At 39.6% G+C, this 13,559-nt stretch overlaps 1 pseudogene; it reads right to left on the bottom strand.

Moving 5' to 3' along the window:
• Nucleotides 1–4,133: 4,133 nt before the first annotated feature.
• LOC146614925 (uncharacterized) lies at nucleotides 4,134–8,034 on the bottom strand (annotated as a pseudogene).
• Between the last annotated feature and the right edge of the window lie 5,525 nt (nucleotides 8,035–13,559).

Below are 13,559 nucleotides of genomic sequence, written 5' to 3'. Positions count from 1 at the left end.
TTGATGTATAGCAACTTGAAATGCTCCCAAAAATGGCTCCACAGCATGTAAAAATATAATATAAGCTCTGGCGGACTTGGTTCTATGGTAGGTCTTAAAGGGTTAAAGACCAATATCACTACTCCCACAGTTCTCAAAAATCTTAGAAAAATTATTTGTTAATAGAATTGATGAATATATAGAGAAGCATAATCTCCTAAGTGATAACCAATATGGCTTTGGAGCAAAAAGTCCACTCCGATGGCAGTGATGGAATTCGTAGAAGGGATATCTACTGCAATAGATAATAAGGAATATACTCTTGGTGTTTTTATAGACTTAAAAAAGGCATTTGATACAATTGATCATACTATATTAATGAATGTATTAGAGAGATATGGTATAAGAGGGATAGCATACAAGTGGATGAAAAGTTACCTGGATAACAGATATCAATATGTTGAAATGAATAATATAAAATCTAATCAGTTGAAGGTAACTTATGGTGTTCCTTAGGGCTCTGTGCTAGGCTCAACATTATTTGTATCATATATAAATGATAAATGTAATGTTTCCAAACTGTAAAATCTGTATTGTTTGCTGATGACACCACTCTGTATTGCTCAGGTAAAAACCTAGAACAGCTTCTGACTACAGTGGAAAAGGAGTTAAATATATTATAAACTAGTTTGATATAACCAGTGTTGGGAAGGTTACTTTTAAAATGTATTCCATTACAGAATACAGGCCCCAAAATGTATTCTGTAACGTATTCCGTTACGTTACTCAATGTATTCTGAATACTTTGGATTACTTAATATATTATCATGCTTTTTACAACAACGTGAATGTACTATTGCTGTGTGATTTATTACTATTACTGAAGGTCCGCGACTCCGAACTGTAGTAAAGGGACCTCTGACTAATACGGCGGGGTCCCTGTCGGCTTGTAGCCGAAAAATAGCTTTACTTTGTTGTGTGGGTCAACTCGCACTTTGGCTAAGCTTGCGACAAACCACTCATGGAGCATTGGGGACTCAGTAAGTCTACCTCGGACATATTGACTGACACAATGCCGAGTGAATTGCAACAAACTACAGACCTATTAATATCGTTGAGAAGACGCACTTTAAATAGCTATGGTTCCATGTCTCAAGGACTTGAAGTGCCTCCCAAAGAGTGAGTGGATAAATGTTTACAGAGTTTTTTTTGTTAACATGAATGTTCAAGATGTTCAATAAACATGTTAAGTGCATATATAAATGAATATTTAATCGTGATCAATCAAAATTAATCCACAGTAACCCTGTGATGAATCTGATTAAACATGTTAATTGTTTGACCGCACTAATACATTCTATATATTAGTGTATACTTACCTACTAGTATATAGGTTTTTGCATTTCACAGGAGAGAACCTGTGCTAAAAGACTAAAGAAAACTATTAAAGTTCTCTTTGAATTTAAGCATACACTGTTAAAAAAAATTCCGTTATAAAACGGAAAAAGTGCTGGTAATTAATTACCAGCACTTTTTCCGTTATTGTACGGGCACTTCCGTAAACCTTAAAACGGATATTTCTGTAGATTTACCCGAGTTTTTCTGTACCATTGACGGACATTTCCGTCAAACCTAAAATGGAAAATTCCGTATTTTCCATAAATTTCGGCGTTATTGCACAGACAATTCCGTAAACCCTATAACAGATATTTCCGTAGATTTACCTGACTTTTTCTTTACCATTTACGGACAGTTCCATCAAACCTAAAATGGAATATTCCGTATTATTTAAGTACTCAATCCATACCATTTACGGACACTTCAGTCATCCTAAAATGTTTAATTCTGTACCATTCTCTATACCGTTTACCATCAATAAAGCACAAATGTAGAATCACAGCAATTATTTATTTTCTTTAACAGCTGCCAGTGCTTTAAAGTGATTTCACTTTTTGTGGTGAATGATTTGCAATATTTACATTACAACCATTAAAACATTCAGAACATCACCTTCACATTCAGAGAAATTTTACATACATAAACCAGCTGTTTTCTCTTTTTTTTTTTTTTTTTTTTAAATGACATCAGAAACAGCAGTATGCGACATTACGTGATGGCAGAGCTTCAGTTCATCCTTTGTCATTTTTTTTTTTTTTTTAATAAATAGGACAGGGGGAATGAATGAGAGAAAGAGGGGGAGAGAAAGAAAGAAAACCAAAGGGGAGAAGAGACGGTGAGAAGGGGGGGGAAGAGAGAGAGAAAAAAAAAAAAAAGAACTCCTGGGTCACCTGTATGGAGAAAAAAAACAAACAAACAAAAAAAACAAACAGAGGAGACAGCAAACAACAAAGAGCAACATAATAATAGAGAAAACAAAGCACCATCACAATAAACTAGCTAGCCATAGATATCAATATTTACTAAATAATAAACGATATTGTGCAGCACGCAAGATAGACAGCGCACAGTGTGCTTTGAGGTAGCAGCCAAGAAAGCTTTAGTCCGCGTCTGTGAATACCCATGTGTGCATACCTGTGTGGATCAGCATGCTTGCATTCCAAAGGTTTCTCCATGTAATGATCTGCTAGGGAGTGTGGGGGGGCCACAGCCCCGTCCTCCAGGGTGTGAAGCGGGTATGGAGGAGATCAAAACTCCAGATATCCAGAGGCCCCCAGAACACAAGAGACCATGGAAGACCAACAGAGGGGCAGCCGCGCCACTATTCCAGTAAGAGCTGAGGAGAGTCCCAGATGAGGGCTCGCCCAGCAGCCGCGGAGCAGAAGTCAGGGGGAGTTGCAGTGACGCGCCCGTGAGCTCCGCCGGCCCCCAGCTGCGCCTGAGTGACCGAGCCCCAGGCCGAGAGGCCGGGGGCACCCCACCTCCAAAGGGGGCCCGAGCGAGCCCCAGGCCCCGACAAGCGGCCGCCAAGGAGTGAGCCGGTGTGTACCCGGACGCCCACCCCCAGACACAAAGAACCACCAACACACCGACACCTGAGGGAGTCCGCCACCGGCAGGGGAAGTGGTGGTGGGTGGAGATAGGCCTCCAAACCTTGGAGGGCCTGAGGTGTCCCCAGAGAGGTGGTGTCTGATACCCAACCTGACATATAGACACAGACATACAGGCACACACAGACACAAACATCCATTCCCACCCTCATGCTCTCATATGCACTCACTCCACACTCAACCAACGTGGAGACAGACATAAAGAGACGCTGTACACACAATCACACTCCCCAAGCGTACTCTACAAACCGGGTCTAGGTACCCTTGCCCCTGGAGGGGGGAATTGCACCCAGACCCAGGTGGTGTTACCCTTTTCCCTGCGGTGGGGAGAGGCAGACCACCCCGACTCCGCAGCAGCAGGGAGGCCCCACACCCCAGACCGCAGTCGGACGGCCAACTCCTCCTACTAGCCCTCCCGCTCCAGCAGGCTGTTTTCTCAAAGAAGTACAGCCATGTCCTTTAACAGGGAGATGCCAAATCTAGCAACTTTTTAGCATCCACAGGCTGACAGGCATTAATAACAAATTGATTTGTTAAAGACAATGACAAAATAAGACAATAAAACTGCCAGCATTGCTGTTGCTGTCTCACCTGTCAGTGCAAAATGAGGAGCCCCCTCCAGGAGGATGCAGAAACCTACACCTCCAACTCCACATATCACACCGACAGGCAGAGCTCTGCAACCAGTGGCTGACCTTTCTACAAAAAACAAATAGAACATTAGAAGTATTACATTATACAACTTTTCTATAAAACATCAGTGCAGCAATAACAACCATGACCTTAGAAGGATGACTGTGCAACATGCCATAAAGAGATTTTTAAAACTCTTAAAACAACTTAAAACTAAAAAAAAATTAAAACTTACACCTCCAACTCCACAATGACAGGAAAAGCTTAACTGGAATGACAAATATCGCCCACCTTCCCTCCCCCTTAACATGGGGGATTTGAAACTGCAGCATGTGTGTTGTGGGCATCTAGTTAAAACATCTGAACTCACCTAATACTGTAAAAATCTGTATTTCTACTCCCAAGCCCCATGTTTTTGGATTTGCCTTTGTGTGTGTGTGTGTGTGTGTGTGTGTGTGTGTGTGTGTGTGTACATTCAGTCCAAAAAGGTATTTTCTGAGCTCTGAGAACAGCTCAAATGGCCCATTCAGATTCCTTCTGCTTGCATTCAAATTCCTTCAGCTGAGAAACCAGCTTGCACACCTGTGGAGGAATGAAGTGCCATTTCTTCCCCTTCTTCTCTGCCTTGGAGCCTCGCTCAGGATTGACCCCAAAGAAAACTCTGAGGGAAAAAAAAAAAACAATAGTGATATGCAGACAAAGTTTGCACATGTAGTGTGGCTTGACAGGAGTGGAGCAGTTCAATAAAATCCTACATTTGTTTTCTTCAATATGCCCCTATGTGTGAACCTCTCTATCATTCTAGTTGACCATCTGTCTAGAACCCAATGTTGTTGTGGTGCTGGTGCCAGTGGCTAAGCTTATCTCTTCCTTTGTCTTTTCAAGACACATGCATTCACACTGTGCATATACAGAAATGTTTGCAAGGGTGAGAAGTCTGCTTATCACCAACACATGACAGCATGCATCCTCAATGTGTATGCAGGGATATTATAAATGCACAGAACACAGAAGGGGATAGAAAACACAGTTGACATTGTCCTATCAAAAGGTGTAACAGCACATTTGAACACGGACTGTCCTGGGGGTTATTCAAACATGGAGTGGAGAAACTGTGACATTCAGTGCACGTTACACATCAGTACAAGTATTAACATTTGGGCATGAATCCACTAGTAGTGTAGTATTTTTTAAATTAATATGTTTAGTCTTTCCTTCGGGGGGGGGGTCCCTGGAACAACATATTTTGAGTTTGGGGTCTGCAGCCAAATAAATTTCAGTTTGTGTGTCTTTGACATGAAAAGGTTTGACCACCACTGACATAACCTGGTCTCAGGTGCTAATGGTTTTAAAGAGATAGCTCAAACGAATTTTGTGTCAACAAACCATTCTGAGAAAAATATGTTTTTGCTCCATTTCCCAACTAGAATCATGTTATGTTTGTTTTGTTATTGATTGACTTAGGACACTATTTAAAGCAAAAAGCATGTTACCTGCCCTTTAAAAAGATATGACACATTTATTCCAACAATAGTCTTCAACAGGGAGCTACAAAATCTCTGAACAAATCCATATTCAGGGGGATCATAAGCCAATAACAGCTGATCTAAAAACTCACAGCATGTGACGACACATTTTGAGCTTGTACATCTCAGACAAACGGGTTTAGTGTAGATTGACAAAAAGCAGGTCAGGTGCAGAAAGGCACGGCAAAGTCACATTTACAAAGTATTTCCAAACAATGAGTGCTTACCTTTGCATGAATTCGAGAGTAAAAGCCATCTCCGGTGGGTATTGGACGTTGCAGACATAAAACATGGAGAAGACGTAGCTCAAGGCCACAATGGGAGAGGTGATGTGGTCATTGACAAGTAACCCATCAACAGCAATCTTGAATTGCTGGTCACCTTAAACACAGATAAAAACCATGTACCATTTACAAAAAAAAAAAAAATCCTATATTTTAAGGCAAGCAAAACATTTCTTTAATAAATATGACACAACAACAGCTTATAACAACAGCTAACAACAGCTTGCTGGGATACAAAAAAAGATTTAACTACAAACCTCTGATTAGGATGCATGGGGTCACTGGGAGTTCGACTTCAGGATCTGCAGAGATCTGTTTTGGTGACAGACATGATACATGAATTAATGTTTCCAGTACACACAAACCTGCTGGCAAATTGACTATCTGCTAGTGTCTTCATCAGACAGAGGTAGCCATTATGCACAGACATTAATGTAAATAGTTTGTAGATAGAGAGTTTATAGAGAATATCAGCAGCACAATTAGGGGAATCTATACTTCCTACTGTGGTTGGTTACTTGGTTCACCACTGGATGCAAATAATTATCTTGCACACAGTTTAAAATCTACAACATCTACCTCTTTTTTGTGGAAGAGTTTATAAGAGTCTTCCTTGAAGTATTTTGAAATGCCACAGATGAGCTGTATTGGACCTTCGCCCATCTTCATCCCTTTGGAGTCAAGGAAGTCATTGATCCCCTTTTCTTTTTTGGAAAGTTCCTGTTCAAGGTTCAAGGTGTTAATTTTGTACAAGTACATAAGACTAACACTCATTTTCGTTTGGAGCTATGGAGAGAATTTTGAAAAAAATAAAAATAAAAATGAATTATTTCATTTTCATTTGCAACCTGTTCTGTTTTGATCTCAAATGTCCTGCTTTTTTGGTTGTCACTTCCTGATTTTTGGTCTCAAATCTATTCCATTTGATTGTTCATCCAAGTTATTCTATTTGATTGGTTGCCAGTTTATCTTTTTTGGTCTCAACTCTCTTTTTGGTTGCAAATCTTTTTCTGATTGATTAATAAAGACAAAATTCTCTCCATATGGAGCAGCACAGCACAATCATAATAATAACAATAACAACACACCTGTGCCAGCTTGTTTTGTACAGAGAAGCCAAGGAGTTTAGATGCATGATCAAACAGGTGAGGAACTTCAAACAGGAACGGCCACTCGGCCTTTACAACGGCAATAGTGGTATCATCATCGTTGAGGATTTCACGCTGAATGGGATATGTTTCAGTCATCAATTTTCGAACAGATGACTCCTAAAGATATGAGGCAGTTAGACAAACAGTCGAACAGTTAGTCAAACTAACCAATTAAAATAATAAAACAGGGTATCAATTTCAATTGACTATGGGCATAGTGATCTACAGACGATCTACAATTTCACAATGTGTCCTAAATTGTACTTGGACCCAGACCCTTATCGCATTACTCCTGCTATATACTATTGCTGTGTGAATGGTTGTATGTCTAGATGGTGGACTGTAGGAACCGAATTGCCCTTCGAGGATTAATAAAGCTTTCTGTATCTGTAATGGATGATTGCAGACCCACCTGAAGATCCTGGGTTTGAAAGGCACGTTTCAACTCATTTAGTCTCTTTTAGACAGCAGGTCCTCTCTACACACGGCCCCCTCAATGATTGGATCCCACGCCACACATCCATACAGATCTGAATTCCTGGGCCTTTTCTTTGTTGAATTTTCACCCCCTGCTTGCCTCTTCAGTGAGCTTTGTGGCCTCTTCATATTTTCAATTCTGTGTTCCAGCTGACGAAAGAGAGTTTCAGAACCATCTTTTGCAAAAGGTTTGTTTCCAAACGGCTCTGTCAGCTTGAAGGAGGCAGGATATTGTCCTACAATCATACTGGCGAGTTCCCTCAGCTTTTGTCTACCAGGTCTTCCTGGGTGTTTATGGAGGTAATCTTCAGCGACGATCCGAACCATCTCTCGTCTGTCTTTCCCCATTATGTACTTTTTTTCACGCAACTCATCCATGACTTTTGAGGGAAATTTGTGCCATGGTACAGAATATGCGTCTTGGGATGGGGAGTCGGCTGTCTCAGGTGGTGTTGAGGGCAGCTGAAACCTCTGTGGTTCAGGTGTTGATGAGGGGCCAGGCCGGGTGAACTGCGGTGGAGTTTGTGAATCTATGGATGACATGACAAACATCTCCATAAATTAAACACATCACAATTGTTGCAAATCAATTAATACATTGGTCCTCAATGTCCAGTTTGGGTCAACCAGGAATACAAATGGACCTAATTATGAAAACCAATTATAGAGTAATTATTGCCATGTACAGCTGATGGCAACTTTTTTTTTGCATTTTTGGAATAAACCTTTGTAGTTTCAGAAAACTTGCATTAAAACAGAGGGGCAAAAACTCACCTGCTTCCAATGCTTTGACAGCTCTGACGAATCTTTTGCACTGAATGAATGGCAGAGTGTCTTTAATGTCCTCCGGGTCCACAAGGCTCAGGTCATCTACAGAGAGAACTCCTAATTCCTCCAGTTTAGCCATGAGTGTATCCATCTGATCGCTACTGAGCGATGGCATTGCTTTCTTGACATAGTTTTTCACAAGTTCCATGTTGGTGTGTGTTTAAGAGGAATGAGCCATCGAGTACCTCTCTGGTAAGAATAAAGTGGATGATAATCATCAAGTTTGTTCAAATCATGGCAACTGAACAGGTCAGAAGCATTTTCATCAAGTTCATAGAGTCCAAGATCAGGTATCCAGCTGGCAGTTTTCCCTCGAAGCAAAAGTAGGACAGTAGTTTCATTTTTTACAAAAATGCTTGCTATTTGTCCTAACTGCAGTAGTCCTTTTGCGTAGCTCAGTAAGACCAGCATTCCATTTGCATATGTAGTGCCTTTAACCTGCACACTCTCTGTGACAACTGAGTTACTTGAGTTCAAATCAAATTCTCCAACCACTGTCTTTATGTTCTGGTCATAGAGCTCTGGATAGAACCGTGTTGAGTCTGAGACATGAACCTGGGAACGAAACAAGGTACCACAAGACTGATAAGCCTGAAGCAACTGGTGCCGTTCAGCCAGAGACTTGGTTACATTTATGAAGTTCTTACTTGCCCTAATGCACCTTTTAAAATAAGAATGTAATGCCTTGTGCATAGGGCTCTGCTCGTATATACTATTCCCAAGAGATGTTACAGTCTCCCTTGGAACACCATACTGCCCCAGTTCACAGGCTAGTGCATCCACAGTATATTCCTGTTGAATATCACTTATAGTTCTCATTTCATTTGCTATTTCTGTTATTGTGGAGGCTGGAACCAAATATTTTGCCTGTAAACCCAAGTAAAACTGAGCAAGACTCTCTGTGAAGTTGTCTTTCACTTGATCACTGCAGAAATTATCACTTTGTTCTGCATCAATGTTAAAACTTTCAGGTTCTTCAGGTTCTACATGTGATCCTTCACCTTGGAAAGACCGTTCTGTTAGTATGAACTGGGGCTATCTTGGTAACATCCCACCCTTTATGGTATCTGGAAATATGCGTTAAAAAGGATGACTTTACATTGAATGTCTTAGAACATCCATCAAAGGGACACGTTACAGTCAAACCCTCATCTATGTGACCACTCAAATGACACTTTAAAGTTTTAAGATCATCATATTCACTGCTGCAAAAATTAAACAAGCACCTTAACTGTACAGACACATTACGGTTCCATGTTTGTGTGCTCCTTCTGTCTACATGAGCTCGTGACATATGCACAGCAAGGCTACTGTATGTGTTAAACTTCCTTCTGCAATCCCTATGCAGGGCTCTAGAGTGCGACCAATTTGGTCGCAAATGCGACCAAATTTTTCAGTGGTGCGACTAAAAATAAATATTTGGTCGCACCTGTGCGACCAACTGTTCCGGTAACAAAAAAAAAATCTCTGTAACTCTCCGTGTGGTCAACAACAGACACACATTATGCCCCTATCGTGGACTAAACCAATCAGAGATAGTCAGGGGCGGGACCTCTCTGATTGGCTGTGGTCCAGTTGAAAGTGCAGGTGGAAGAGAGAGGTGAGTAGCTTGAATAAAGCGATATCAATTCATTAACGGATTCCACACAAAGACCTAAACACGGAGCGGACCCAACACATCAGAATCAGCTTCGTCTTTCTCGGCTTTCTCACCCGACGGCCTGAACACGGACACGCTGTCGGAGCTTAGCGATTCTTCGGGTCCGCGCTGTGTTTACGTCTTTTTGCGCTGATTCTGAGCTGCAGGTTTTGCCTCTCTCCAACCAAAATTCACCGAGCCTGCAGCAAAAGAAGCAGCAAACTGCGCTTCACATTTGATCAATGTCGTCATGAATTCCCTCTGACTTTTGCTGTTTTGCTTCCACCACGATAAAAATCACACTTCCTGCACAGCTCTCTCTCTCTCTGTACTTCAGGAACAGTTTCCCGTCTCAAATCTGTTTTCTGCATTATTCATTCGCTTATTACCCACCAGTCTAGCGTTGTTTACAGCGCTTTTTCTTTTTTCACTTAAATGACCTCGGACAAGAAAGCCTAATTTCTGCTGTTCAATACTGAAGAAATTTAAATTTCTTAAAATTATGCAAAATTGCAGAATATTTTTAAGGTTATCTGCTATAAAAAGCCAGACCAGGAAAATCTCCTTCATGTTTTCCTGTGTTTTATTCTCAGTTACTTTCACACAAAGGCATCTGCTGTGATTTTCACAATTCTGATGAAGTCTCATGTGTATCAGTACTGATAAATGATCAGAATTTATTTAACCAGGACTTTTCCTGGTTAAATAAAGGTTAATAAATAAATAAATAGAATTATAATATTTCTGACTGTCTGAGGCTAAATTGAATCAAATCAGGACTTTGAGAACCGGAATTGAATGGATTATAGAAATCAGTGATGATACTCAGCCCTAGTGAGCAGCCTAGGCCTGAGAGAAGTGGATGTACTGTAGCTGTGGGTAATAAGAAAAGATCAAAAGAACTATTGATAACTTTTTTGTTAAGTTAAGGCCTGATCTGTCTGAAATTCATAGCCAGTGCTCTGACACGGTGCCATCAATATTTGAATGCTGAAAAAGCACAGTGTATCCAGAAAACACATTATATGCTGCAGTAAATGCACTGCCCAAGTGTCCCCTCTCCCCACGGCCTTTCAGCAGCAGACAGCAGCAAACAGGTCGTCAGAGGAGGCCAAGATGATGATTAAGTTTTTAACATTTTCTACAATATTGACAAAGCACTTTAAGCACAAGTTTGTTAGTTAATAATTTAGAAATTAATATTGTCTGTATGGACTTCCCCCCCCAAAGAAAGTGCACATGTAAAACTGCGGTGTTAAGCGATGCGGTTGAAAAATTTGAGTGCGCCTAACTTTTGTGCCGGTACGCCTAAATTTTTAAAGTTAGGCGTACCGGTGCGCCCATGTCAAAAAGTTAGTCTAGAGCCCTGCTATGGCCACATAAAAAAGATACATTATTATTATTTCTGTGTGTTCGGCAGTGTTTCAAGTAATCAGTCGAAGACCGAGCGTTAAAGCCACAAATGTTACAAGTCAACATTTTTAAGAGATTGAATTTGCCAATTGACGGATAGCCAGAATCAGAACAGAATCAATATGAAAACAATAAATTTATATCAGCACAGTGAAGCATATTCACTTTTCAGGTACCTTCAAATAAGTAATCTGCGTTGGGCTGCATGGGCCACTCTCTTTGGGCTGCAATGTTTTCTGCAATGAAATCTGATTCTACTTAACTATCACCCCTTTTAATTATTACCATGTTCAGTTGCATGCTAACGTAACACAGCGAGCTATAACAATACACACATGTGGCTAATTTACACACACACACACACACACACACAAGCGCGCGCATCCAACTTATGGGCTAACGTTAACTTTAGTTGGGCAAACCACGCTTCAAAATAACGCAAAACCCACACATTCAAATGTTACCATGAAACACACACGGCTACCAACTGACTATCGAGACCAAATTTCATGTAAGAGGGAGGGAAAAAATGGTTTTTGACATACTTACGAAGCGCAGGCGGCTGGCTAATGCTAACGCAGCTAGCAGCAAACGTCCACTCACATACACACCACTACCAAGTGCCTATCGAGACCAATTTAATGTAAGAGGGGGAACAAGGTGGCACTCCATTCTCATTCTCATTCCACACAACCAACCTGTTTCCAACTTTCCTTGTGACTTGCAGAAATTTAGGTAGGCACTGACCGCACTGAAAGTAATGGCGTCGGAATATTCTGGCTGGGGGAGAAAATTCTGCCTTGCGCAACAGCAAACTTTCCGTATTTCGCAAAACGGAGCGAATCCGTAGCAAATCCACGGTAAAGGGACCCCTAAATTTACGGATTTTTTTAACATTCTTTGTGTTTATTCTGCATTTACTTCATTATACTGCATAAATGTCTGTTACAAGCTTAAATATAAACTTGAAAAAGTCTAATTGCAGCCAGGCTATTGATCAAGTAATTGCGAATAATCCCGAATTATTACAGAAAACTGTGAGATTAATTAGTTATTTTTATTAATCTATTGACAACACTAATTATTTTTGGCACTAGACAAATGAAAAATGCATCTAAAATCAGGGTTAATGGAATTGAAATTCAAAGAGTATACGAAATTTCTTGGAGTGATAATTGATGATAAGCTTAGCTGGAAGTCTCATATGAAGTCTCATGTGAAAACAAAAATGTCAAAAACCATTGCTATTCTCTAGAAAACAAAGTATGTCCTGAACAAGAAATCATTATACACACTTAAATTTTCTCTGTTGCTTCCATATATGACTTATTGTCTAGAAATATGGGGTAATGCATATAAAAACAATACTCTTCCTATTTTTAAGTTACAAAAAAGAGCTATAAGAATTATAAATCAAACTATATAGATCCAATTACCATTTTGTTTATTAATCTGAATACCTTGAAATTTTATGATTTAGTTGAAAATAACATGGCAAGATAATGTATAAAGCACAAAGTATCTTGCTTTGCCGCAGTTCTCAAAAAAGAAGCAGTCAGAGAGAGTCAATATGACTTACGAGAAACAGATTTAAAAAAAAAAAAAGGACAAACATAAAGCAGAGATGTGTTTCTGTTAGAGGAGTTAACTTGTGGAATAGTTACGACAGTGATTTAAAAAGGTGTAGTTTTATTTTCCTTGTGAACATGTGTAAAACTATAGTATTAGAAAAATATATTACTCAAGAATGAAAAGAGCAAAAATAATAATACTAAAACTCTTGGTTGTTTTGTTTTGATTATTGTTATGAAATTTAATCTAATGTATTTACTTATCTAAGGTGGAAGTGTTTTTTTTTTGTTTGTTTTGTTTTACTCTTTTGCTTCATGCTAAATGATCTTTTGCTAAAAGGGTTGTCATAATAAGCATGTGCTTCAGCCAATACCTTTTGATTAGCCTTGCCTCGTGCTTTCTTGCTTTGTTGTAGATCTTTATCCTGTATTCATTGAGATATTTGAATGCTAATTAAATAAATACATACCTCATTTTTAAGTGATGGTATGATATGTGTTGTACATTTTCTAATTCTCATAACTTACCATACCATACCACCTTTATTTATAAAGCACTTTAACATAAAACCAGAGTTCAAAGTGCTGTACATGCAAATAGCATAAGCAAAGTAAATAAAAATAAGATAAAATAAATTAAATAACTAAAATAAATGAAAACATGTTAAAACAAATTGAGTCAACCCCTTTAATCAGTGCCAAAGGCTGAGGGTAATGTGCTCAGACTTTTTTGTTCCAGTTAAAAGGTGAGCTGCAGCATTTTGCACAACCTGCAGACACCTAATGGACGCATCACTAACCCCACAATAAAGTGCGTTACAATAATCCAGCCTAGAAGTAACAAAGGCATGGATTACTGTCTCAAAAAGCTGTTTCGATAAGATGGGCTTTATTTTGGCTAATTACCTCAAATGAAAAAAGCTAGATCTTACAACAGCTGTGAGCTGGCTTTCAAGTTTAACATCTGCCTCCATTTTAACTCCCAGATTAGTGATGACTGGTTTAACATACTGTGCCAGCGAACCAAGATCTATAGTAGTGGCCTCAGAA

This window comes from Diplotaxodon limnothrissa, linkage group LG17 (assembly GCF_057381915.1).
Source record: "Diplotaxodon limnothrissa isolate DT_005_m linkage group LG17, D_limnothrissa_male_GT1.1, whole genome shotgun sequence".
NCBI lineage: Eukaryota > Metazoa > Chordata > Actinopteri > Cichliformes > Cichlidae > Diplotaxodon > Diplotaxodon limnothrissa.
The sequence above is the reverse complement of the archived record's forward strand: the minus strand, read 5'-3'. Positions and strand labels throughout refer to the sequence as shown.